Raw genomic sequence first — 27,305 nt, 5'->3', positions numbered from 1 at the left:
GAACGTATATTAATGTTTAACAAACCATTTTTTGGCATATTTCAGTATTGATTATAGAATTTTCAAGATCCTCAACTAATATCGTGATATCTGTTAGATCTCCAAATGTTGATTATAGATCTTGATTGATCCTCATTTAAGGTTATTTCTCTAACATCCATTGCATGTGTGAGTCAACTTCAGAGTAGCCTTAACAGTCATTTCTTAATGCAATTAATGAGTACTGTAGCCTGCTGGAATGAAATTTATGTAGCTGTTCTGATTCAGGTTCATCACACTACTAACTACCCTACCGCAAACACTCTCTAAAACACGCTTCTCAAGTCGCTTGTTACGGCGACGCAAAATCATTCCACCTGACGGGTGATAAACCAAGAACATGATGCAAATTTCATGCTCCCGGCTGCACTCGCCGGGGTAAACCACCAAGTTTGTGATGGTAGTGGTGGGGCGAATCCCTTCAGAATCGTTGATAGCAGATTAGTCAGGCACACAAGTGGTCGTCGCGAACTCTATACTCATTGCTCTGCCGCAAGTGTGCAGCGTGATGACGAAATTAACGATCTCATCAACCAGCGCGAAGAAACCTCATCCTCCACGTTGAGTCAATAAAATCCCCCACCACGCTTCGCGAGCTAGTTTTCGTCGGCAGAACATTTTCGACGGATTATTAACTTAATAATGAATGTTAACTGTCTAAATATAGTGCCACATCACAACCGCGCGCGCGCTGGTTTGTTGCTCACTGCCGGCCACCCCACGCTGGCACTCACCAAAGCGTGGAATTCCACTCGGCCGGAAAGGTGCAGAGAGGCTTTAATAAAAATCATTTTCATAAACATTTCATACCCCACTATCGCGAACGCGGTGCTCTGTATCTTGGTGTGTGTATGTGTGTGTTTGTATTAGGCATGTGATTCGGTGTCGTTGGACATCCTGTGATACCCGTGCAATATGACCACATCGCGCACCAAACTCTGAACCCAGCCGAGACGAAGGTGTACAGAAAACTGGACGGTCAATATTCGCTTAGCGAAACAGGAGGCAGCAAGCACAACCAAGAATGAGAGCCAATGTGTGTTGAAACCGTGGAGGAGTGTACTGGCCGTACTTGGTGTGCATTTGAACTGTTTTGACAGGGTCCGCCGACATCCCTTGTTACCAGCCCTACGTTTGCGCTCTGTTTTAATGTTAATTAGTTTTCGCTCGGCGGTTCTTTTTTCTCGCTGTCCTCATGCACCTTTCTTTCGCCTTGACAGGTTGTAAAATCGGCTGTAAAGTTTTTGATAGTCCGCTCTCGACATGATCGTCGTCGTGTTTGTCGTCATCGCCCCGCGTTATTGTTGTGTTGTCCTCGTGTCCACGAGAGCGCCCTCATGATACGGCACGCGAATAATTTCACCCCGTTGGATCGATCGCGCCCGCAAAAGCGAAAAGAAAAGTCAAATAAAAGCTGAGTGCCCGGTGTGTGTGCGAGCGAGCGAGCCGGGCAAATTGTGCTGCTAATGGAGAACTTCTGTCAGCCGTTAGCGAGCGCTCGCCCCCGGGGGGTTTATTGACCATCGTCGGGAGCGGGGGACGCGGCCGTTGATGTGGTCAGTGGGCACATTAAATGGTTTTCCAACAGCTCGGCCGTCCTCGTCGTCTTGTGACAGGCTGGGATGTCGCGCACAAAACTGACCTACTTGAGCATTCAATAAAGAGGGGGTTTCACTCCCATTTCCCCACACCGTGGCGCGAGGATGGGTCTGTTTTAACCCAATAAAAGGGAACGTAATAGCGTTGGTAATGAAAGGAAAATTGCACATTACGAAGTTTTGCGCACAAAAATATTGAAATGTGCGTGAAATGGCACACAGCTTGTCGTTGCAAAAGTTTGCAAATAAACAATTGCATCAGCATGTTGCTTTCGATTATGTGTCCAAAAATCAATCCAATCTCTTTCCAACGAACCAAACTTCGCAGTCTTAGGGTTAATTTCTCGATCTTGTTAGCAGGCAATCATCTCATTTCACAGGATTAGCTCCCGTCGGGTGTATTATCATTGATGGTGGGACACGTCTTGGCTCAGCGGCAGACGGTTGGTTAGATAACACCGACCTGCACTTGATATCACTCTGTTGCCACGGATCATCGACTCATCGACACTAGGTCATTGGCGTGTGGTTCAGCATAATTTCGCTCGCTTTTCTCCCATACAACACTCCTCTTCTCACTCTCTAATCATTTCTTCAACTACTCTGCTCTCTCTCCATTGCATCCACCGCTCGGTCTGTCTGTCTGGCTGGTGCGGGCCTGCTGCGCCATGTGTGTGTGCAATGGGGCCCGATGGCCGAAAATTAGCCTAAAATCACACTGCTGCAGTCCTGCCCGCACCAGCACCGAAGGATGATGTGACGCCACCACACGACGGCCACGTTGCACTTGCCACGTTGAGAAACCCGAACAAATTGGCCATCGGCCAGCCGGCGGTTGGACGAAATATGGGGCCACCCCTTGCGTACGCAACCACCCTCATCGCTCATCTGCAGTAGTAACCGAAGCCAATTTGGGTAAATGTGCTGGTGCTGCTCGGGCATTACTTCAGCCTGTCAGTTTTGTTAAGGCTACCGTGTTTTTGGGGGCTACCGAGCCCGAATTGCAAGCTGAAGTGGCTGGGGTGGTCCAAGCAGCATCAGACGTCGAGAGGTAATTTCGTATCGCCTGCGTGCGTTCGAAACCATCCCCTCCCAGACGGAGGGGAGTGTGCGTGTGCCCCCAGCCGGTCCAGTAATTAGATTATGAAACCCTTATTCCCCACTCACACACACATGGTCTGGCTTTCCATTACAGTCGTTCATATCGTATATTATCATCCGATCATGAGATCAGTGCGGGCTGTAATGGTCTGGCGGCGTAGCTATCGGGATCCCCGTTTAGCTTTAATTTTATATCGCTCTATCTCCCCATGCCTGCTCTCCTTCCCTCTCTTTATCCTCCTCTCTCTCTCTCTCTCTCTCTCTCGCACTTTCTGTTGTTGCAAACCGATTGAATCTTGCGCCGTACGACGTACGAGGTTTGAAGGTTCAAAACTGATTTTAAAGTAATTTGATTGTGAATCTGCTCCCCTGCCACCTAGTGATGCTTGCTCTTTACACACATAAGCCATAGTCCCCGTAACACCCCAAAAGGTTCGTAAGATCAGAAGCCAAAACTCAAACGTCGGGAGCAAACGCAGACGACCGGGAGGGAAGCAGACACTCCTCTGGTAATCGATGTAACGCCCGAGAGTTTTGGTGCTCGGTTGGAAATGAAATTTATTTGATTACCCGATAGACGTACTCATAAACTAACGTTGCCACATACAGAGTGTGTATGTCCGCTCTTGCTACTCTCCCTCCTGCCAAACCCCCCTCAGGGTGGCTCTCCGGTGTGGTAAGCGGTAAGTTACGGTGGTTTGTGGTTTCTCTGCGATCGGGTTTTTGTGATTAGGAAAATTGCCGAAATTCGCAATGTTCGCCCTAATGACGGCGCACGAGCAGTCTTGTTGCCGGCTTCCCCCCGGGGTGACTCTTGACAGACCGCAAGTAGCTGGCTGTGTCTACTCCCGAGCCATAAGGATAGGGGATAGGGAGTCTTGTGTGTGTGTGTATACGTGGTGATGTACTCATTTCGATGGCTTTTATTGATTTAATAGGTAATCGGTTTTAAATTAATGGCTCGGAATGGAGCCCTGTGAACATAACCCCTGCCGCAACATAAGTGATAACACTCTGTTTTGGGGGCATATTGAGCCCGGGCAAATGATGGCCCATTGGTGCTGGATGTAATGATTGGGAAGTGAGTTATTTAATTGATTGTATTGCAGGGATTTAAACCACTTTCCCTAATTGAACATTGCAGTGACATCGGAGCACACCGAAAGTAGCAAAAACTGTAAGACAACTTCCTCCTGTCGGAGACAACCTATCAACCAGCTGGCTCAACTGCAGTGGCATATTGTTTTCCAATTGATGGACTCCCTAATCAAATTATGTTTGTTTTTTTGTTGTTGTTGGTGGTCCTTTTGCTTTACGCTGACGTTCTCACCAGTGTTTTCTTTCGTGTCCAGATCCTACTATGTTGTTCCCCACTGTGTGTGTGACACCGTGCTCCCGTACAGGCGGGGAAACAACATAATATCAATAAAGAAGGGAAAATAATCCCAAACACTTTAACCCGGACGGAAATCAGATATGATGTTGGTGTGGTGGCTTACATATCCGAGCAGGCGGCGGCAACATCTGGGGCCTGCAAAACACAAACAACCGCACCAAGATGCTGCGGACCAGGATCCCAAGGTGGTGATGGTGGTGGTTTTGGCGAATTTCTATCGAAAACAACCACGTCGATAGAGCAGACGAAGGTGCCGAGTGGTGTCCGAGGCTGCCAATTGCAACGAAAAACGTTGCTAAACTCTCCCGTTTCCCTCGGTGCTGTACTTCAACTCGTTTGGGAAAGCTGATCGTTCCGTCGGACGTGAGCCAACTGCAGGATTTTTGCGCGCACGACTGGGTAAGGAAAGTAAACAGCCGGTGTGCGCGCGGGCCTGCATGCTGTGGCATCAAATCTCTCGCCCCGCCACGAAGGTTCTGAAGGCTCGTCGAATGGTTTTGGTCTCTCCCGTGGGAGAGCCAGCTGGTGACCGTTTCCGAAACACACACACACAACTGCGCCCAAAGGAAGCGGAAGAATTTCTGATCGAGATAATTTATGTACGCTTCCAGCCCCCTGCCCCAACCGAAGCGCTGTCTCGTTTCTCGCCCGTTGTCCAACAGCCTCGTTCCCAGCCCTCCTGTCATCTTTGGCGTATTGGTATTGGGCTCGATTGGATTGGTTTGGTGGGCCTTGGATGGCAAAGCGCAAGTTTCGGATATCGGACCCCTTACCCGCTTTCTGTTGCAAAGCCGATTAAAACAGCAAACGGTACTGCACGGTGAATCTCGTTTCGATGCCTTCGGTTTCGTTGTTTTGCGTTGCGATTCTATTCCTTCGGGGAACATGGTCCGATGGGCCAGATCATCTCGCGCGCCTTCTCTTGCAGCTGTATCAGACAGTTCGCGATCGAACGCGCTTGTGGCTCGTGGACCAGGAAAGTGCATTTTCTCACAGATTTTGCAAGCGCATCGCCGCCGCTCCTCCACTCTTCTTGTACTGGTGCTGTGTTGTGAGAAAATTGTGGGAAATTTTACGCGGCTCGGGAACGGAAATCGACAACGCTCAGTCAACAGTGTGCGGAGGGGGAGAGGGTTCGGCTCTGGTGGTGGGAGTCAGAGTGCATGTTATTTGAAAATTGGAGCACTCCTATTCCGTGGCGCGGGTCCTTGGAATATTACGTTGCTACGTGCCAAACGACCGATTGCCTTCGGTCGATCGATCGATGGATGGATGGATGGTGCTGAGCGGATGTTTGTTTTGCCTCAGTTTGCTCACACCCACCACACTGTGGTTTAAACTTTGGAAATCTTGCAAATGAACAATGTAATCGAATTAGTGATACTGCCCTTTCAGTAATGAACTTTGGCAATTCACTTCATTCCAAACTGCCATCGCACAGTCTATTTCATCGTCCCAGTAGCATTTAATTATGCTAGAGCTAATAGTTGGCAGCACATCCCTTTCTCGGTACAATATTTACACTTTTACATTCATTACTTTGTTCTAATAAATCTGCTCCTTCCGCACTCCCGCGTGCTATCGTAACCTCAATTCCAACGAATCAATCCATTCGCTGCCCAGCGGACTCTAGTCATTAATTTCGATTCCGGTCGCAATTTTCGCTGGCACACCCGTGTTGCACGCGTTGTGCACGGTCATTTGCTGTTCATCACATCGTTACACGGTCTTTCACACACCCTGCTCGCCGCCCCGTGTGCAGCAGGCCAATGCACTCCGCCATCCTGCAACCAGCAACCGCTCGCTCTCGGTTGCTGCTGCTTCTCATTTGTCCGGGTGTTTTGTTTTGGTCAAGTGTTTCAACACCATCATCACCATCATCATCTCGCCATCGTGTCGTTGTCAGGGCCAGTTTTTCTCTCCGTTGTTCTGCAGTGTCGTTTTTTTTCTGTCTTTCCCTTGTGCACACTGCATCGATGACTGCACTTCTCTCGGGGCGGTGCGGGGTGCAGCAGGCAAATGCACCCCATCTTTTGATTGGCATTAAAGTGATCGTGCGTTCGGGTGAAGCGGGGAAGAAGGGGGGAGAAGAAAGAGAGAGCGTTTCTCAACGCAAAACCGGGAAAACGTGGCTGGCGGTGAATGGAAGAAGGTGTTGTTGCACTTCGCGGCATCGCTTCGGCAAAGAGGGCTGAAGCGTTCTGTGAACACCTTGATTGTATTCTCTCTTTCTCACTCGCTCTCTTGTCTGTGTTTCGCGTCTTTCTTCATCCTTGAGCAAGTTTCTTTTTTTTTTTGCTGCATTTCCGATAATATGTATGATTAGCGGCGGGGCAGGCAATTTGCATAATTAGAAGCGAAGCACAATATTGACGCATTTACGATAATTGCATAATCTTTTTTCTTTGAGCCTTTGGTTTTGTGTTGGTTGGTGTTGCAAACGATGTAGTCCAACAAGCAGCAGCTAGAGAAATGTTGTATTTGATTGTCTCGGAGGTTTTATTTTGTTCAGTTAGAATGTTTAATTAAACAGTAACAAGTTGTGATTCAGGCTTAAAGGTGAACCCAGTTAATGCTTAGCTTTCTTCGGAAAGTTCATCATTTATGGGCGGCCGCGTGCAGTTTGGAAAATTAATGTAACATTAATGGTGCCTGAAATGGTTCATACATTTTCATGAAAATCATTCACACATTACAGGCACCGTCGGTTCAGAAATCAGTGAAACATTGTTCCAACAACAACAACACAAATTAAATCGAGCATCATCCCCGCCTGTCTCGTCGCCTCATTGATTATGTTCTCGTTCTTTGGGAGGGGGAGCGACTTTGATGCAACATTTTAGACACTAATGAACGGAAAATCGACCAAAAACCCACCCTCGTGTAAATATTAATTAAGGATTTCAGAAAGCGATTCTAGCGCGCCTACGTACGTCCCAACGCAAGAAGGTTTTGTCGGGGTTTTCGGGCCTAATCAGAGCATCGGTTCGGCCGGCGGCACCTCTGCTCTCCTTCTGCTGCTGATTAGTTTTCCCGCCAAGGTTCCCGCGTGTGTTACGCACGTCTTTGGATGGGGACGAAGATACACCGGGAAGGTCAGACCTGGTCTGGGCGGTCCAAAAGCGTCTCGGGCTTCAGCTTGTCCAAACTGGCCGCACACGGGGTATTATGTGCTAATTAGCTGTCGTTTCTGTGATTTTCGTACCGCGCATGGGGCTAGATAATTTTCTTTTTCTGTGGAGTTGGTTCGGAAATGTGCCGACTTGGGCCGTCTCGATCGGATCTTCGTTTGAGGGTACCACAAAAAATTACGGAAAAGTGTCGAACCGTACGCTTTGATGAATCATGTTTAAGCAGCTAAATTGTAGATCATTTATACAAAACAATTCTTGAAATTAATTAACAATCCATTCAAGTCATACAGATTGGTTAGTTAATGTACGATTGGATGTGTTTTTTGACATTCAGTTAATTTAATCCAAGTAATTACATTTCCATTGTATTCCTAGCTAGACCGAAGTAAACCTTTATCTCCGAATTGAATGTCTAGACATATATTTGCCCCTTTTTCAATCTGTTTGTATCACTTCTTCGCCATCATTTTCAAGCGGAAAACACATTTATGTCGCAAAGGAAAAATCTTTTGCCTGCTTAATTTAGAAACGTTTGTCCTTAGCGAACACTTTCGTTGCATTTTCTTTCGATTTGCTTAGGTTTTCCCCCTCGGTCGCCTGCCTGCTTTGCTTGCTTTTGTTTGGTTGTTGTAATAAAAAGAAAATACACATATTTTCTACCGCGCTTCATTTATCTTCCCTGCGGTTATTTTATTTTCCATTCTGCACTGCCAGCAGCACACTGATACGATATTTTCGTTCGGCTCGGGCAGCATTTGCTCAACCGGCTACACACAGCCAGTGCCGGGCCGGATGACGCGATGATGCGCAGATGCGTTCCGTTCTATCCGCCAAACCCCGTGCGGCGGCGGGGTTTGTTGTCATCGTCGCAACTCATTTTCGGTTTTAATTATAATTAATGGTACATGCTTCCCGCAAACGGTACGGGGCTGGCACTCCGGGGGCATAGAGTGAGAGAGAGAGAGAGAGTAACGCCGATGGGGACGATGGTGTGATGTCTTTTCGTTTTTCTCGAGCACAAAATTAACAAGATCTCTTAGCGCAAACACACACATACTAGGCTACTGGATGGGGGAAGCCAGTCAGGGGAACGAACCATGTACCGGCACGCTGTTTATCATACAGCGAAATCCCAATGCCATAAACTGGGGTGCGATAGAAGTAGATCATCGGTCCACGAGATGCGTTCACCACATTCATTTGAGGATGGGGACCTTGGGGGAGGTCCTGTAATAACCAGATCTCAACCAGCGAGAGAGAGCGAATGCTTTTCATCTCTTTGTGGTTTTGCTAATCGCAAAACGCTCTTTATGTGCGTCTGTTGTGTGTGTGTTTTTTAATCATGAAAATAGCGTTCTTATTTTTGGAAAATTTATAAATATCAACATCAACAAGCGTGTAGTGCACGCGAGTTATCAGTCACTGTGTGTGTGTGTACTAGAGCTCAATGTAGGCCTTTAAAATCGTATATGCTATTTCTTTCTCATCTCACCTTTTAATAATCACAATATCATGTACAAAAACGAAGCTCAACTGTGTATCTCAGATCGCGTAACCAGCAAAGGGACATTTGCTACCTAGATTGCAGCATATGCCCCGTCGTTAAGCTAATTATCACCGACATTAATTGTCGGACCGAAAATAAGCCCTTTTGGTGTGTCCGCTTTAGTCACTGGTGGTGTTGTTGTGTGTGCTCTACACCGGTGTGTGATGCTCCCACAGGAGTCGTTAAAGAAACTACCGACCGGCGTAACCGTCGTACCGAGGGTATTTATTTTTAAAGAAGCTTTCTCTCTCTCCTTTATGGTGCGCGCGCTCCACTGGGAGCCATTGGTAAGGGTTGACCTTTGCGGTTTCGGGGTGCAGGTTTGGGGAATAGCGGAACAGACCAATTTGATACCCCGAGAATTGCAATTTTCAATTGGGATGTGAATATGATGTTATTTATGCTTTTGAGAATGCCTATGCATGTAATTCTTACCTTTCTTACAGGACTTTAACCACAGCGTCCTTTACACTCTGAATACATTTCAAAACAAAAAGCTTATCCACGTTAAGCAGTACATTACGTTTGAGGATGTTAAAACGTAATGAAACGGCTTATTTAGTTACAGCTGCTAGACACCAATGATGATTTTTCATTTCCAGAGGTACAACGGCATACATCCCCCATTCAGTAATTCATGATTCTAGGACTGTCATTTTTGTAAACGTCCCCAAGCAGTGTTTGAGTGTGTCTAGGCGTGCTCCAAAATGCAGGTGCAATGGTAAGCCTCTCCCCTCGGTGGTAGTCCCTTTTCTGAGCCGCTCCCGAAGATCGTAGGTGGCGATGTGTCAACTGCTGCTCCGCTTGTCGCTGCTCTATAATAACCAGCATGTTCTGTTCTGTCTTCAGCGGCTGTGCAACCAAACGAAGCAGGAGCAGCCAGAAAAGGTTTGCCATCTTTGTTCTTACGTGCTTTGTTGGAGAGGTGTGTCGCCGGGATTGTGAAAAACTTTTCATGCACGCGCTCTTGTGCCTCGTTCATTGTGGATTCGGCTCTAGAGAGGGATCGGTCCCTGCTTGGAGACACACCTGCACAAGTTGTCGTTCGGCTTTCGTTGTTGTCTGATGGTATTTTCTATGTGGACCTATGTATGTGTGTGTGTTATTTTCCTCTCTCTCTCTCTCTTGCTCTGTATGTTCCCCCATGAATAAGCTTCCCATTGAGATATCAGACGCTAATGCAAGCCTACCATACACTTTACGCCCCGCGTTTTTGCAGCAGTGTGTAAAGTGTGTCTGGTGTGGCCGGCACCACCACCCGCATGGTTTTGCGCCTTATCTGTGACATGGTTCAGGTGTCTTTTTTACCACCACCACCCGCCCATCCCTACGCTCTTGTACAGATGTACGCGCGCGCCCGGGGAAGGTTTTGGCTCCTGCTGCGATGCACTGTATGGTATGACGCGGTAAGGAGGGAAGCATCCACCGCCAGATTTGTGTAGCGTGCAGAGAAACACACATATTGTGCAGATGTTACACCCCAGATATTTGGTTCGCTGTACAAGAACAAAGACGCTGTCGTCGGATTCGGTGGAATGTGTGCAAAAATCCCTCCTCCACTGCACTGCAGCACGATGCACGATGCTGTTGGCTGGCATGGACGGGGGAGCTCCAACTCCATTTTCCGATACGGCATTGTGCCATGTTTCCTGGGGATGCACGCGCGTTGCTGTCGTAATAAATAGCCCTACAAATCGACGCATAGTGCAGGCCAATAATGAGAGCAAGAAATTTTGGGTGTGGGTGCAGGAAGTGAATCCGCTAACGTAGACGGGCCGCTGCATATGAAACGACGCCATATTCGCTGGCGCGTATCTTTAGGCGCTGCTCAGCGGGGATTTACTAGCGTAGCAATCTGTGCGTTTACCTCCCCCCCCCCAGTATGTACGGCAATTTTGTCGAAGATTTGTTTGCATTACGGTGCTAACGGAGGGTTCTAACCCGCCTTTTTCACACCAATACGCTCTTCAAAACCACCCGCGTAGCATGTGTGTGTGTGTGGCTGTCTCTGGACACAATATAGGGCCTGCGTGCATACAGAGTCTCGCTCCTGCAGAGTGACATCAACGCAAAGGCCGTTGATTCTGAATCCTTTACCAACAACTCACCGCCAACTGGGAAAGTAACCGGCCGCCAAGTCGCTGTCCAATCACTGTGAAACAAAGCGAAACCCAACGGAGCATATCAGTGTACTGCTCGCACGGAGGGGATTCTGCCAGAACTAGGACGACGAGAGCGCTGCTGCCACGGAGAGATGTGGGTTGGCTGCACAACGCACTAAGTGCGAGGTTGTGTTTTTCAGCTGTATGTGTTGCAGACGCATAAAACGCTTGCAGCCGCCTGGCAGCGAGGATTTTACAGCAAGCAGAAGAGGCATGTAAAGGGGGACATCACTTGTTTTTTTTTTTTACGTACCCACCACCACCAGCGAGATGTGCAATAAAATCTCCTCCAGAGGGAAAAGAACGAAACACACGACGCGGTAAGGAAGACTCTGCTGTGCAACGAGACTCTCACAGCTCGAAGATTCAATCGTAAGCGCACAAAAAAACCAACCCCCCCGTCAGGCTGGGGGAACACGCCGAACAGCTGTTAGATTAAGCTTGGGCTTAATAAAACACCTTCGTTACATGGAAATGAGGCTCAGCACCATGTTGTACCATCGTACGCCGGTGTAGCGATGCGGCCTGGAAGAAAGAAGGGAAGATCGCAACAGCGATGATTGTGGGATTTAGCGCAAACCTGCTTTAGTTTGGTGTCTTATCCTTTTCGGGGAGGAAGAGAGCATATGGAGCAGTTCGGCTGGCTAGTTTGTTATTAAATTGTAGCTGATTCAGTATTACTTTTCTTTACCGACTGTTTTTATTTCTTTTCGCTTCTGAAACCTCAATTTGTCTTGTTTGATTTTGTTCACTTTTTTTAGAAATGAAGGATTTTATTAATTTTCAGAAATTACCAGAAGATTATTGATTGTTAATGATTTCTGTTTTTTCTTAAATTTAGTATTAGTTTTTATGTTTTTTACTATTTTACTTGAATTTTAACCCTAAACACTTAATTTTAAGCAATGCGTCTTCCATCGTATATTCCTTAATTGCTTTTTACTTAATTGTATTTAGCTATTTGTATGCTTTTCTTTTTGTGTTATGTTGTCTAATTAAATCTTTTTGATTGATAACAAAATTGATAAAAAATACACTGGAACCATTTTACATTACCTCATTTCATTGCACTATTTGCTGTAAAAACCAACGGAGCTTTAATTGCTCACCCTGTACAAGCTTTTGTCCAATAATGAAAAGTCTCACAGCTGGCAGCTTATCAGATGACGGGTTGGCTTGGCATTTTATTATTTTTTCGCATACGGGAAGAAATAAACAAACAATGTGGGTCCCGTACCATCTGCTCACAATATTTCGCCTTTTGTTATATTCACAGCGGCGTATCAGCGGCTCGCTATCCTTACCAACAAACACAGCAAATACAACGACAACAAAAAAGGGCAACAAAGAACCACTCACCACAACATTGTGCACCAGTGGATACTGCGGGCAAATGTTGTACTTTGTGTTTTTGTGCGATGCAATGTTTTGTTTCTTCTCTGTGCTCTTCTGTGCCGACTCCCTTTTTCTCCTTTTTACACTTTTGCATAGTGCGCTATCCGATGGTTTATCCGCCGCATGCTCAAATAAGTGGCTTGCGGAATGGTCTCCACAGCTCATTCAACATCCGTCCGCCCTCAAAGTCGCGTAAGATGATACAAACGATTAAAGCTGATACGGAGCGAGAAAGAAAGAAAGAAAGCGAGAAAGAACGAAGGAGCAGAACCACAGCCGGATGACTTTGTTTTGGGGGTCTGTTGTGTCCGTATGTTTTGCGATACGTGTTTTATGATTTTATCGCGGCACGCAGACCAACTGTCCAAGGGTATGTGAAGGCAGAGCGCTCCACCCCGAACTGGCAGTAGCGACCAATAAGCCATTCTAGCTTAGTTGGTGTCAGTTTTTGAGCGTATCTTCTTGTATAACCACTCAGCTCCGACTCATTTATCACTTTTGTTTGGATGGGAGCTTTTCAACAACAACAATTTGTCAAATACAATTTTTGTCAAATCTTTGTTGTTCTCCTCGCCCAGTCGGCAGGACTTCTTGCGTTCTACTTTGTCTTAAATGTGATTGAATCGTGAACGCGTCTTTGCCGACCACTTCAGCTCTACTTCAATCGCATCCAGCAGTGTTTCTTCTCTCTCTCTCTCTCTCTCTCTCTCTCTCTCTCTCACTCTCTCTCTCTCTCTCTCTCTCTCTCTCTTTCTACCTTCCTTTGGGACAGGTTTCGTACCCCTTTCCGCCCCCCCCTCCAAGGTGTATCGAAGGTGTTTGGGGAGGGCACCCGGTAAAAGGTGTTTTGTCTTGAGGGCGCGCAAGGTTCATGTTTTTGTTTCGTCTTTGGTGTGCGGCTTTACGCGCTTTACGCACACACACACCCCTCTTTCTCTCTATCTGCAGGTCGGTCGATGGTTGTCGGGTTCTTGTTTTCATCACCTTCTTCCACCGTGCGCGCGCGCGCGCTCGATCGGACCGGCCGAAGTCACCGCGTGTAAAGTGTGCTGATTTTCCGACCCCGTGTGTGTGTGTGTAACTAGTATAATTAATTACTAATTAACACCTTATTTCCATTAAGCTACATAAATTTTGCACCTGGTTTGAAAACCGACACCAACCAATCACACACACACGCGAGCACACGTTCACACGAGTGCGTATTGTGCCTGTTTTGCCCTGTTCCATTCTGTTCCAGCTTGTTCTCCGATGATGGTGGATTTATGTACCGGGGTGTGTTGGCCAGGGAAACAACATTAATGCTCACTTCCGCGAACGCATCCGCAACCGTGGATTTCCCGCGCGAGGTCAGCGCACGCACACATATGTGAGCAGCCAGCGGGTCAACAGGGGGCTGCAACAGAGCAAGCAATGCGAGTGGCAGCAATCGATTTGTTTGAATATCATTAAATTTGCAAAAGCGGGAAATTATTTTCCTTCTCCTCCGCTTTGCTGCGGCGAAAGTGCCCCGAAGGGTGAAAGGTTGGGAGGTTCCGGTACAAACGAGTCCGGCCAAGCACCAAGCAACACCGTGAGCCGCGTTTTAATCAATGCACACGCGTTGATGCCGATTTTTGCACCATCCCCACAGCGCGGCGTTGCTGCAATGGCAGGCTCCAGCTGCAATGAGCTGCCGCGAAATGAGATGAGTGCTGTGCTGAAACGGGGAGGTTGCCAATGAGGCCATCGGTGGAGGCTGCCACACGGCTTTACGGTTCACCGAAATTCAAACACCAAGGTCGTTTCTTTTTTTTTCTTCTGGTAGGTTGGTGGTTGTGAAAAATTTAAAAGCGTAGCAAATTAAACATCGAACACTCTCAGCTCGCTCGTTTACTGTTGCACCTTTGCACGGTCTGACACTCCGCCGGCCCCCGTCCCGTACGCGTTGTTGAACAAAATGAAGCGGCGCTCTGGCCCGCTATCGGTGGATGGTCATTTGCACCAGCATTATGCAAACATATTGAAAATGAAATGAGATCGGTTTGCAGTTTTTCCTCATCTTTTCATCGTTAACACACGTTGCATATGGGGCTGTGTGTGTATTTTTTATTTATTTTTTTTTTCGTTGTCCTTTTGCAGTATCCAGTGGACAAATCGACAAAAGAGATGTATGATTAAATATCGCTTCACGTATGAGTAACGATTGAGTGGGGAAATAATATGCACAACATATCACACCTTGCTCGCTAATGATCAAGGGAAATCAATCGATGGAAATTATTTTCCGATTAAATGGCAAAAGATTGCAACCCTGCAGGGTGTAGCAGATGGCTCTTGCAATTTTTTTAGACTGAAATGATTCCTCAAAAAAAAAATGAGGAAGATTATGTTACTTATTTTAGATCATTTTAATGTCTCTTTTTGCAAACTAACTTTACAACTCCCCATTTACAGCATCAGAAAATATCACAAAACATCTCCATTACCAATCGATGTGTGCGATATGCACAAAAACCCGCGGCTCCAATATACGTTTGCTTTTACAATGTTTTCTAATCAATCCGAAGTGATTGATTCGCTTGCCTAATCGGTTCGTGCTGCGTAGGTGTGTGCTGCGTAGCGATTAATAATTGAGAGAAAATGTTCATTACGTTAGCGCGGTCCAGTTTCGGCAGCACAGATGGTCCCCGGATCCAGGCGGTTTTCCAACTCAATCGCAGTCTCGTTGGGGCCAACCCCCTCAGATGTAGCCGTTCGATTTTTAGCAGCGCTTTTCGCTAATTGATTGCGATCAATCATTTCGCAAATAAACCACGCGGAAAACAGTCGCAGCACTTCCTTCCATCTACAAAATTAATAAAATTTCTCTTCCTTTCTCGGTGGTGCGGCGGTTTGCATAGTACACAATCGCTCGCAGAATGCTCACAAACACTGCTGCTGCTGATGCTAAATCGAATCGGAAGCGCAAAACGCGAAGAGGAAATACGCACCAATTGAAAGCGTGCGCCGATTTTTCGATCGGGCATTCGATCCGTCGTCATTTTGCGTCAAAACATTCGGCATGGTGTTGTCTGCGTTGTCGGTCGGGTGATGCATTTCCCGGATTTTCCAGTCCCCAGACTGGTGATGCGTTTAAGATGATTGCACCCTGTTTGGCAGAAGATGCATTAAATTTGTTTTGCTTATGCATCCATAATTGATGTCAATCATGCCTGCAGACAGAGCTCGAGCATCCGGCCCCGGCGGGACGGTGACGAGCGGTCGATAAACTTCCATTTTCCGATCTGAGTACACAGTGGTTTTTTTGCGGAGCCAAATGTTTCCCCGGTGATGCGTTCCATACCGTACCACCGTCCCTTTTGTGGCAGTTCAGATCGGTTGGATCAAATCCCGGATAGGGAGCTTGATTCGCCCCATGCATTCATCACACAAAGGAGCCGGTATCGATACGTCTTGAAAGCGATTGGGCGAAATGCACAGGATCAAAACCACAAGCCATAAACGTTGGCGTCAATCAGTTGTTGTGGTAGTGGTGGTGGTGGTGCAAAACTGATGGACAGTTTGTTTACGTTTCTGAATGTTGGAGCGTGGAATTTGTTTGGCAACGTGAAAGATTTGAATGTTTTGGCACGAGCAAAATAAAATAAAACAATAAAATAAATAAGTTATAAACCATCAACTCATAACAGTAAAGGCTGAGCTAATTGAACAACAATTTGCTCTAAACAACGGCCAGAGTAATAAAGTATTAACAACCAAAACCATCCCAATCATAGCGTGTGCATAAAATCAAACATAAAATTCTCCCCACGAGCACGAGCAATCAATAAGCACAGTTTTACACATTGTACAATTGTCCAGCAAATGGCTCGACTCATAATTGCAAAACAAAACACCTAATCGGATAGCCTGCAGCTTTACGAGTCAAATTAATTTAATATTGTTTTTGCATTTCGGCACCACCACCATCGAGTTTGCCATCTGCTTGCAATATCCTGAGAATTGCTCCAAGTCACAGCTACACTCGTGCTCTCCCAACAAGTTCATTAGCGGCGCAAATCGGAAACCACTTACCTCCCAGGAGGAGCACCCAACGTGTGTGCATCTTACACCCGCCTCCTTCAAACGACACCAGCAAGCCTATTCAGCCAACCAATCCATTCCCAGGCTCAATTGGATGTTTGTTTAATATTTTATACCACTTGAGGCGGAGAGGTAGAGAGTAAGAGCCCACTAAGGGCACAAACACGCAACAAAAAAAGGCTCAAAGCAGATCCATCCCATTGGCAGAAGTGATGGCAGCTTCAATTTCCCTAGCCTTTTCCCTTTTTTTTGTTGCTCACATCCCAAGCGGTAGACGAAACGAAAATGACACCGTTTTGCACTGATCTGGGAAGGGAGCGTACAATAATATTATTGCAATTTTATGCCACTGTCAGCGAATCATAATGGGCCAATAAAGATGGTGGGTCACCCGGCGAAGTCGTCGGTGTGTGCTGCTCTCGTGTGAGGCGGCTTGATTGGAGGGGTTTGCTGTCTAAAGTCGGCAGGAGAACGCGACCCGAGGGGAGGTTGGATGATTGGGCTTTTAGCAAGGAAGCATCTTCTTCTCGGTGTCGCTGCTCGAGTGTTCCTTTTTTCTTCTTATTTCATTATTTGTCTTTCATCTTTGAGGGGCGCTTTTTATGCCCAGGAAATCAGAATATGCAAAATATAGCTCAATTATCTAGCAAAGCAGTCAGCAGAAGTACCTTTTTGCGCGGGAAGATGCTTCTGATGCAAACCGCGTGAGAATTAACGTTGCTCAATTACCCAGGGTGGGTTCCCAGCCGTGTCTAATGTCTCGGTACCACATCACATCCCGTGTACCTTTCGCGATTGTGGGAGACGAGTCGGCAGGACTTTTTTGTGTGATGAAAATTGGCTCCTACCGTCAGGCGACACTGCTGCTGCTGTCTGGGTAGGTCTTATCCAATTAATTATCGGCCCCTCATCAGCTTAGATACTAATCTTGGGTTGGCTGTGGTGAGGCTTTTCACGCAAAAACTCACCGTACCGACGAAGAAGTCGACGGAGAGGATTACGAAAATGCAAAAGCTTTCTCTACCATCGTAATGGATGTTTAAGGATGTTTTACGCCACAAGCACACCGTCTGCTGCTGCTCCACATTTAATCAATTCAGGGCAAAAGCAATTGGAAGAACCTTAAACACGTACCCAAGGGGCATTGGAGTGTTGAAAAATAGCACCAAACCGCACTGACTGGTGACACTTTTCTACTCGTGTAAACTCCTCGGCACCCCCAACAGCCTGATGGAAATCATCCCCAAGGGAGCTGGCTGAGAATGATGTTAATGTGTCCGCGCACACCGTGACATGCATTTCATCTCCTTAAATCACCTCCTAAAATGGATTATTGCGCACGTTTGCTGGCTAACCCATCGGGTACCCACACGCGTCGTCCGCTGATTTTCCCACACTCTCCCAACGCCTGGAGAACCCAAACTCTGTCCACTGAGCAGGGAGGAAAAGTGCCCACAGTTCTGAGTTCGGAAAAGAAAAAGGAACGGCACCAGAAAAAAACTGCTTCACACCAACTACTAACGTTGGCAATTAGCAGCAGTAGCAGCAGCAGCAGCAGCGAGCGCACCCACGGTGTTGATGTGTGAAGGGAGGCATAAACTATCTCGCGCACGGCCCTGTCACATTGTGGTGTCGTCCCTGTTTTGGACCCTTTTTAGTGGGGCCCGATGTGTAGGACGGTAGGAGCGGAACACTGGGGTCCTCTATCCCAGAAACCAGATCGTGGCTGTCGATTTATTTCGTGCACACAGTGAAGTGAGGCCGTGACAGAGCCGCCACACTCGAGGTTAAAGTACGTCGACGGGGAGGAGAGGTTACGGTGTGAAAATCCCCGGGTGAGCTTTGCGGAAAAAAAACAGTTCCCACAGGGTACTCGCAGTAATGTCCAGTGGTATGGCCAATTTAAAGCCATCCTGACCCTTTCCCAACCAGCTGTTGTTGTTCGGAAATCTGATACTAACGCTCCATGCTCCCAGGTTTTCAATTTGTTCGTGTGTGCTGTTACGTTTTATTTTTTTGGTTCGGTATGGTTACTGAAAGGAGGTAAGGTAAGCTGAGATCGATGTTTGAAAGCAGCATAGAAATAGTGTAATAAAAAATATAGTGTGTCTGCTGTTACGCGAAACAATCACACATGGCGCACGTCCTGCGGGCGCAAAACATGAGAGCGCACATGGTGAGGCCCGAAAGGCGTCTGGCACGTCGCTCCTACCACAGAGATCTCTTAGATCTCCAGCAAACGGCCAGGACGCGCCACTGGAGACGCTTTTACTTTCGCTTCGCATCGGGGCTTTGTGTGTCGCTGAGTTTAAGCTTTAAAAGTTGCCATTAAACATAGCTCCCCTAAGGATTTTACCACCGCACTGTGTCGTCGCCGCTGCCAAAATGATCGTCGCGCTTCAGGTGATCATTAATTTTGGCTCGATGTTGCTGTTGTAGCGGATTATTGCTTTTTTTGTGGAGCGCTGCCTAGGCCCCGAAGGAGTTGAGCTTGTGCACGCGCGCGACCATTAGTCTTTTGGGTAAGGCGGCAATGTTTGCCACCAGTTCCAGGTCGTGGTGCAAATTTATTGAATCACCCTAGGCATAGGCCGGCTCGGACGGCAATCGGTTAAGGGGATATATTTCTAACGTTTTTTTCTACGGTTATAATAATCGGACATATTGTAGTGCATGTTGGACATGATGTAAATGATATTGGTGAGAGATTCTGGAAAGTGTGCAACTAAATTATTGATACGAATGTAAGTAAAAGGTGTTTTGGTGCCTCTTTGTGCTTCTCAGATTTTTTATTTTGACAAGTTTTGTTGGAGATTATGCCTTTTTCAATGGAGTAAACCTTTTACTACATGCTCTCATTGTACTTTTTTCAATTAGTTTGAAGTTTAATTTCTTTTTTTTATAAAATATTCAAAACATTGATCTATATCACAACAGATTACGAATGAAATGAGTTTTGGAAATTAGTTCACATGTTGGAATTGGTACCAAGATACTGATGTACTCTAACTGTGAACTTCAATCCACATTATATTGCACCACTGGTCTAACCGTTTCTCTATCTTTCTTCTAATTTCAGGTGAGTTGGTGTGATAAATTTCTCCAATTATCTACGAAAGCGGGTTTAATTCCGTACTCCAACAAGATACCACGAAGCACACTACCAAGTGTTGTGTGTCAGGTGTCAGGTAAATTACTGTACGACGGATGCCGTAATGGCGTTGCTCATTTATCGATCCGACAAATTATCTGGAACCGTCATCATCATACCGAACACTGTACGCCACGAGATGATGCGAGTGAAGCATATTTGTACCACCAAAACATACCCGTTGACGTTACTAATTCGTGTAACTGTTCCGTAATCGGTGCCGCCGGCTTGCAGGCACGCTCATGTGTACCAAGGTACAAGAATAATAGCCCGCACATTTTTTTATGTTGCTTTCAAAAGTACATACAACACACGGAATTACAGTTTATGGTCAAATAGATCTCCTCTTTGGTGCGTGATTGCTGTTTGCAAGTAATCATGAAGATCATGTAACTGTAGCGCAATGCTCCGTACATGCCTTGTGAGTCACTTTAAAGCCTTAAGTACTCGCTTATTTTTTCGGATACTCACCGCAAGTTCAGTGGACGACAAAGTTTTAATCGAACCTTCCCTTGTAATCGCCACCTGCAAGGCGTAATCATTCTACATACGCCGCCCGAAACGAAACGGAAACAACAGCATGACACAAAACGGACACCACTTCAAACAGTTTCGGATCGGTAACAGCAGCAGCATCCCCGTCCAAATTGGAATTCATTAGCGGCGGATCATTTCGGTCACCGCTTGATGGACTGATAATTGTAGGGACCACATTACCGGCTCGCAACTCGCCAGCGACAACGAATGCCATTTCCGTCTCAAAACGGTTTTTGGTGATCGTTAGGCGGTGTTACCTTTTTTTTTTGGAGGGTTTATCGACCCACCAGACACGGATGTCAATGAGATGTGTTTTTACGCCGCCATAGTGGAGCAATGATCCAAAACATTGTGTTAATATCTTGCGAGCTCTACGAGCTCGATCAATTACTTTAGAATTGGAGGTTTCTTTTTACATCGCTTAGCTCCCGTAATGTGATCGTGATGTGCGTGATGAGTGTTGCAAGAGCTTTCGGTGAAATCCAATTTACTTACAACACACTAGCGCACCCCAACTAATAGAACACAAATGTGTTTCATCTCTCCGCCCTTTGAAGCAAATACCCCCTTTTTCGGTAGGCAGTGGTAAACCCCGTAATGACAAATTATCGCACACTTGTAAGCTGACGACCCTTACCGCCCCGTAAATGAGCTTTCCTCACGGAATGATGGTGCATACCCGTCGCGAACACCGTCACACACCGAATCAGCTCTTTATCGTCCTTTCGACGTGTACGAGTGGTACAATTACACACGGCACGGCACGGAGGGAGGTTGTTGTTTTAACGCCAACTGAACATGTTCATCTAGTGCGCTTTCGTTCACTGTCGCAACACGACATTGTGGCCACATGTTTGCAAACCCATTCCTCCCCTCTGGTTTTGATGGATCTTCTTCTGTCTGGCACAGCATTGCGCGAAGCGAAGGAGTGCGATACATATTGGTGTGGTGCCGATTGCACCTCCTTCTGAAGACAATTCTATCGGAGCTTGAAATCTCGCTTCACAACCGCCATCACAACATCACACCACTCTGATTGACAGGGAGCGTCAACATGCGACAGCACAACACCCCGACTGGCGATGGCACCAGAGGCGATTGGTTTGTGCGCTTCTAGTGTCCTTCTGCTTGCTGCTAGCGTTGCTGTCGTTGTCGCTGTGGCTTTGTTGCGCTCTTCGGTTCGCGTGCTGGAGCCGAACACAAAATGAGGAAAGTTAATTATTCCTCCTTTGGGTGATGGTGACTTCATTCGCCAAAACGCAATACACAAACAAATACACTTCATCCCCCATCACCCCGCTAACGGTACTACCGATGACAGAAGTAAAGCAAGAAAAAGAAAAAAACACAGACATACAAATACTCAATAACATTACGGTTGTTGTGTAAAAGCCAAACAACAATTCGCAATCCCTCGTAGTGAAGTAGCTGCCAAGGATGCGGCGATGTTGCTGGTGGAGGAGAGACTGCTTGTGGAAATGGAACCATTGGCAAACGGTGCGCTAATTTTGCGTATGCTCGTTAATGCTCTGATAGAAACAGACATTTGTCTTTTGAGACGTACACCTTCAGCGAGCCTCCGGTTGTTTGGCGGCTAGATTTTGTTTCCATTTCCTGTTTCAAGAGCCTGCTCTCAGCGTGAAGGACGCATACAAAACCATCAGTACAGTGTGACGTAATTTTAATCCTGCACCGCTCAAACACGAACAAAAAACGCCTGAAGTCGTTAACGTTAGTACCAACACACTTTTGATTTGATGGTGTTTCAATTTCGGCACTGTTCATCAAACAACGATTTTTTTAAGTTGATTGAAACGATATAGAGCGGGAGCAATTTTCACGTGCACGTACGTGTGAAACGTGTGTTGAGTGTGAGCAAGTGGTTTTGTTTCCTTTTGCTTCTTCTCCACCCTGCTGTATTGATAAAACTTGCTTTAACATGACGAGGGCCTGATTTCAATTACTTTCCAACGAAAGTAGTTTACGATGGTAATTATTTTCTGGCGATTTCGATCGTTTTTTTTTTATTTTTACTTGCGGGATGTTTTAAACCGAGCAAATTCCAAACCCACCAGTTGTTGTTTGCCGATGGAAGGTGTGGTGTCGGGTTCAATTAAATGTGTAACTACAGAGAAGCACAAACTACGCAAAAACGGCTCAAATTATCTACCGAAACCGACAACCGAAGCAACAACGGTACGGAACGCTTGGAATGTACGCGGGAATGAGCCTCTCGGCCAACGACGGAGGGTATTTATCTGCGAGCTCTTTTCGCATCATTTTCATGCTGCAAAAAGTGTACTTTTTTCGGGTTTGTGTTCCTCCCGCTCGCCACTTTTCATCTACCAGGTTTTCCAGCAACAGAAATATAGCAAAAAAAAACACGCCCAAAAACGATTTCGCTATCGTTCTACACAAAACTTTAGCCCGTTTGGCCCCGGTTACAGTTTGTGCAATATTCATTTAAATTTCAACCACTTTACCCACTGGTATCACAGCCCGATGTGTACGTGGGAGTTGTGCTGAGGTCGCGAACGAAACTGGAAGCTTAAACCCCTTGTTTTTTTTTGAACCCCAAATTTTTGAAACTACCGATAGTGGGGCAGCAAAACCACCCAACCAACCGACGGAAGTTTGGCGCCGAATTGGTGCTGTGTGTGTGTGTGTTTTCATTTGCAAATGAGAAAGGCAACTTTATTGGTGCTTTAGTTTCGCGTTTTAACCATCCACCATCCGGGGGGTGGCTGCGATTCAATTGTTTTCAATTCATTTGAAGGTTGTTTTTATTTATTTTCGTGAACCGACGACCATCATGGAGAGGTGCATGTTTTAGATTATCTCGGTTTTAAGCTCTCTCGCACGCTTCCCGTGCCGCTGTTGTAAGTCAAATGCATAAAGAACATGCAAATCGTCGGTCACTGTTGAAACTGTTAAAAGCCTTTTTTTGTGGGTCCGTTTGATATTGCGTAATGGGACAACGACGCTCGATTTACAGGTTTGATTTTATGTGGTTTATGGCATTCTAAAAAAATATGGATGAGTTAGAAGCACACCCGCTCGGGGTAAGTTACTTGCGCTTTGAAAAATCAATAGCCCAATCTTCCAGCAACGCCTGAACGCCGGTCACTTCCTGTTAATAAATTGACCAACCAGTTTCCACGCTTCGTTTTTGCCCATCAACCGTTGCAAACCATAATGTTCCTGTGCGAATGACGCGCCTCAATCGTTCGTTCGATCACCCTCTTCGGAATTGGATGCATTTTCCCTTAAACGCCCCAAAATTGCTACGCCCATAACCTTTTTGACACCCTTTTTGTTTTTTTTTTGTTTTTCGCGAAAAGAGTCGTTACCTTGTCCCCATCGTTTGCCACCCGTTGCCTACCCTCGGTAACGGGCGACGCTTCCGATTAATCGCCCATGAGCGGGATCGAGAGTGGATTGACCTGTAAAGATGGGCGAGCTTTCAACGCGCCACACGGCACGAATCTTCCGCCCGGATTCTCTCCAATTCGATCGCAACGACGAAAAGAGTGTGTGAGAGAGAGAGAGGGGTAGGCAAAATGTAACGCATCAGCAGAGGCTCGTAGGGCAAGGAACGCAGATGGAATGAAACAAACCGTTTAACACTAGATGGGTCCATTTGCTGCCCAATTGCCGAGTGAAAAAGCAATACCAACAGACACCCGGAGCACGACAACGCCCCATGGACACACCGGTGGGCCGCCAAAACCGCGCCCCGCCCTTTGTGGATTGTGTGTGTGTGGTGTGTGTTGGTTCCCTCGATCACATTGTGGGATCAAAGCAGTTCGAAAAGTCCACCACCACACGGGCGATCGTACGATCGAGACAACCGGAAACATTTTAAGCTTCGGTCGATCGATCGACCGATCGATCCCATCATCATAAACGGCTGCACGAAAACGGCCCACGGTTAGGGCTGCGGCGATCGTTTGCTTTTAGTATTCGATTGTCTCGATACATGGCCGACACTTCAGCACACACACACACATACACACACTGGCAGACAGGCCCACACTTACACCCTTTAACAGGATACATCCGCCCGGGCCAAAAACGATCGCCGAAATGAAGTGAATGAGCGCGTAGTAGGAAAAGCATGCTTTAAAAACAGAGAAATTGAGTGCGGACGGTGAACGTCGAAGCGAAAAGTGAAATATCGGTATGCAATTTCAAAAAAAAAAAAAAACATCCCGCAAAAGAGGAGCATCCCTCACTACCTAAGCATGACCCTGCGGCGACCACCACCCCGGCCAAAGAGCTGATAATTGCAATGTTTCGGGAAAATCGATCTCCTCCACCACCAATGCTCGAACGATCGATTGATGGAAGCGGTGATGGAGCTTATTTTCCTCGCAAACACTCTGTCGGATCTTTACGTTTGCCTTAACTATTGCCGTGCTGTAGAGAGCAAGGGGCGAGGCTCGATGTTCGAAAGGAGAGGGTCCAAAGTGTATGGTGCGAGAAACATTCCGGAGTCTAGAATGAAGCAGGAGAACGCGGCAGACAGATGGACGCTGTGCGGTCAAGTGGGAAAATATGGAGCATTGCAACGTTAAAAGTTTTTGGAAGTATTCAGTGGGGTTTTTTTGTGGAATGTGAAAAGGTTTTATGAATTATAGAGATGTTGATTAGTGTGTTGTTTAAAGATGATTAAAATCAAACTTTTCAATATAGCCACAGAATCTAGATTAATTGCTCCCTCAGTGAGATTTAATGAATGAATGATCGCAATATAAATAGCGAAATTCCAAGTAAGCATAGCTCATTGAAAAATAACCATTCTACGAACTATTCGTTCAATTGCAATATGTGTTTTGCTCTAGAATCGTTTGAACAGTGCCGTTCTGCCGCACGAATAAAACCGGGAGCATTATGCACACTTTCTTCGCGCACACACTCACCGCGACCTCCGGATGTGGCTCGTTACGAACCGTCGATCACGCTTGATCTTGGGCGCATCAGGCCAGTAGCATCAGCCTTATCCCGCACCACTTCACTCTCCAAAAGCACACCCTAACCATCGTACTGAGATGAGCTAAAGGTTTCAGCCAAAGTGAATGGTACGGTTTTGCCGAACCCAAGGGCGGCTAGAGTTAATAAGAACCTGGGGTGTAGAAAGAAACAAAAGGACACACGAAAGAGAGCGCTAAGATTGTGCTCGGTACGGCTAAAGCTGCGCGGTTCCAATTCCATTCAACAAAAACGATGAAGCCGCCGCCAGGTCCATTTCGTCGTGCCGCGATCATCCCCATCATCTCGGTTCATTGACGCGCGAATTCATTCATTCGCGAGAATGTGTGTGTGTTTTTAAGGGAAGAGAGAGCGAGAGAGAGGGTGAAAAAAGAAAGAACACATTAGCAATCAGCAATGATGCGCCGCGCGTAAAACGGCGAACCGCCGTGGCAGGGTCGTCCCGTGTCATAACATATGAAGGGCGGTTTGCCCTTTTAGCACGGCTGTAGCTGTGTGTTTGTGTGCTGGTCGCGTGAATGCGTTCTCTCGTTGAATGGGTTTTGGGGCTGAAGATTCGTTTTTCGCTTCCCCTTTTTTTGTAGGGCAATCGATTGCGTTATGCTGCATCCGTGACGCTTTTAGTCTGTACGTTAACAGTGCAGCCTCTGCACAGTATGTCGACCGCCGGATGGGACGGTCGCAGAATCCCGTTCTGGGCGCGATAATAATGGATCGGTGGTGATGTTTTTCAAGAAAATGTAGCGCTACCGTTTTTTTTTTGTACCGACCGATTCATTATGTAATACGATTCATATTACATTATGATGCGGAGTGAGCTTGCGCTGTCGAGGAGTTTTTTTCACTACTATTATTATCATTTAAGTATGAACTACTCGAATTTTTCACGTAAATTGCCCACCGCATATCCAACATCTCGAAGCTCGTTACGAGAGTAGCAAATAATTGCAGCCTTTACCATTCCTTATGGTTTATCAATTTGCCCGTGCATCCTTGCGCAAATCAATCCCGATAAAAACCTACATTAAACTACAACTCTTCTTCAGTGCTGCTCCCTCCCCCCATGATACGGTGGCGCGGTATCATATGTAAAAGCAATGCGCGCGAAAGAAAAGCAAAAAAAAAAAACGATTAAACAAAAGCTTGAATGCTAATGGAGTTCCGAAGATGGACTGCCAGCCCCCAAGCTCACTCAATCTCTCCAAACTGCTCCCACCGCAAGCCGTACAGTTTTTCCTTTCACCACCCTCGTTCGGTTGGGCTTTTAAGTGCTCATAATTTTTAATACTGCTTTAAATATACATAATAAGCGATTTGAGTAATTGAAAACTATTATCAGTCGTTGGGTGGGACGGGGAAAAGGCTGGAGCAGTGAGCGGGCGAGGTCGTCCCCGTGCTGGATGAAATAGATCGAAGATACTCAACACAACGTATGCAAAACGAAACCGAGAGGGGGGGGGGGACTAAAGTGGGCCAACTGGACCCTCCGAAACAAAGCGACCAGCGAGGTCAGCAAAGGTTCGAGTGCGTCAGCAGCAGTCGCGGCTGGGTTCGTCGCTTGCTGCGGCAGTGGCGTGGGATGAGTCTTTTGATTTAGGCTTTTGTTAAGCGATGTGGAGTGTAGATATTCATACCGTCCGGAGTTTCCCGTTTGCCATGGTGCTTTTGCATTTCAGAATGCTCCGGATTCTTTCCCCGCTTGCCCAGAGACAGCACTACAAGTAGATTAATTAATGTTTATGGTATTGGCCACGGGAAGAGATGGAGCAACAAAAAAAGGCGCATTACGCTTGATCATCCTCTGCCACAAAATTTCGACACAGTCGCGTACGGCACATCGAGTTCCAGTCTGTAACGGTGTTTTTTTTTGTTATTCTACTTTCGTTGTTATAGTTTGACATCGAAAAGTAATCGTTGCTTACCAATCCTTTTCTGTGTTTTGGTCGCATCACGGGATTAGCCTTAATCTCCTGTAGAATCGGAACGGAACCATGCGACGGTAAAAAAGCGACCATTACATTGCGCGTCTTGTTTTTTTTTACCGTAAAGAATAAGCATGTGATGGACAAATCATGAACCAAGACGGGCAAGAGAGCCTCTCGCTCAGGCTTGCGCGCACTCTCAGGGGTAACGCACCATCGAAAAAGGCACATTAATGCTCGTGTTTTTGTTCAGGTTGATCGGCTTTG

General features: G+C 46.6%; 1 protein-coding gene across 9 annotated transcripts in view; it reads left to right on the top strand.

The window, feature by feature from the left end:
- LOC120959963 (hormone receptor 4) overlaps positions 1 to 27,305 on the top strand; it is a 242,411-nt gene that overhangs the window by 186,556 nt on the left and 28,550 nt on the right. The window lies entirely within an intron of this gene.

The sequence above is a fragment of the Anopheles coluzzii genome, chromosome 3 (genome assembly GCF_943734685.1).
Source record: "Anopheles coluzzii chromosome 3, AcolN3, whole genome shotgun sequence".
NCBI lineage: Eukaryota > Metazoa > Arthropoda > Insecta > Diptera > Culicidae > Anopheles > Anopheles coluzzii.
The sequence above is the reverse complement of the archived record's forward strand: the minus strand, read 5'-3'. Positions and strand labels throughout refer to the sequence as shown.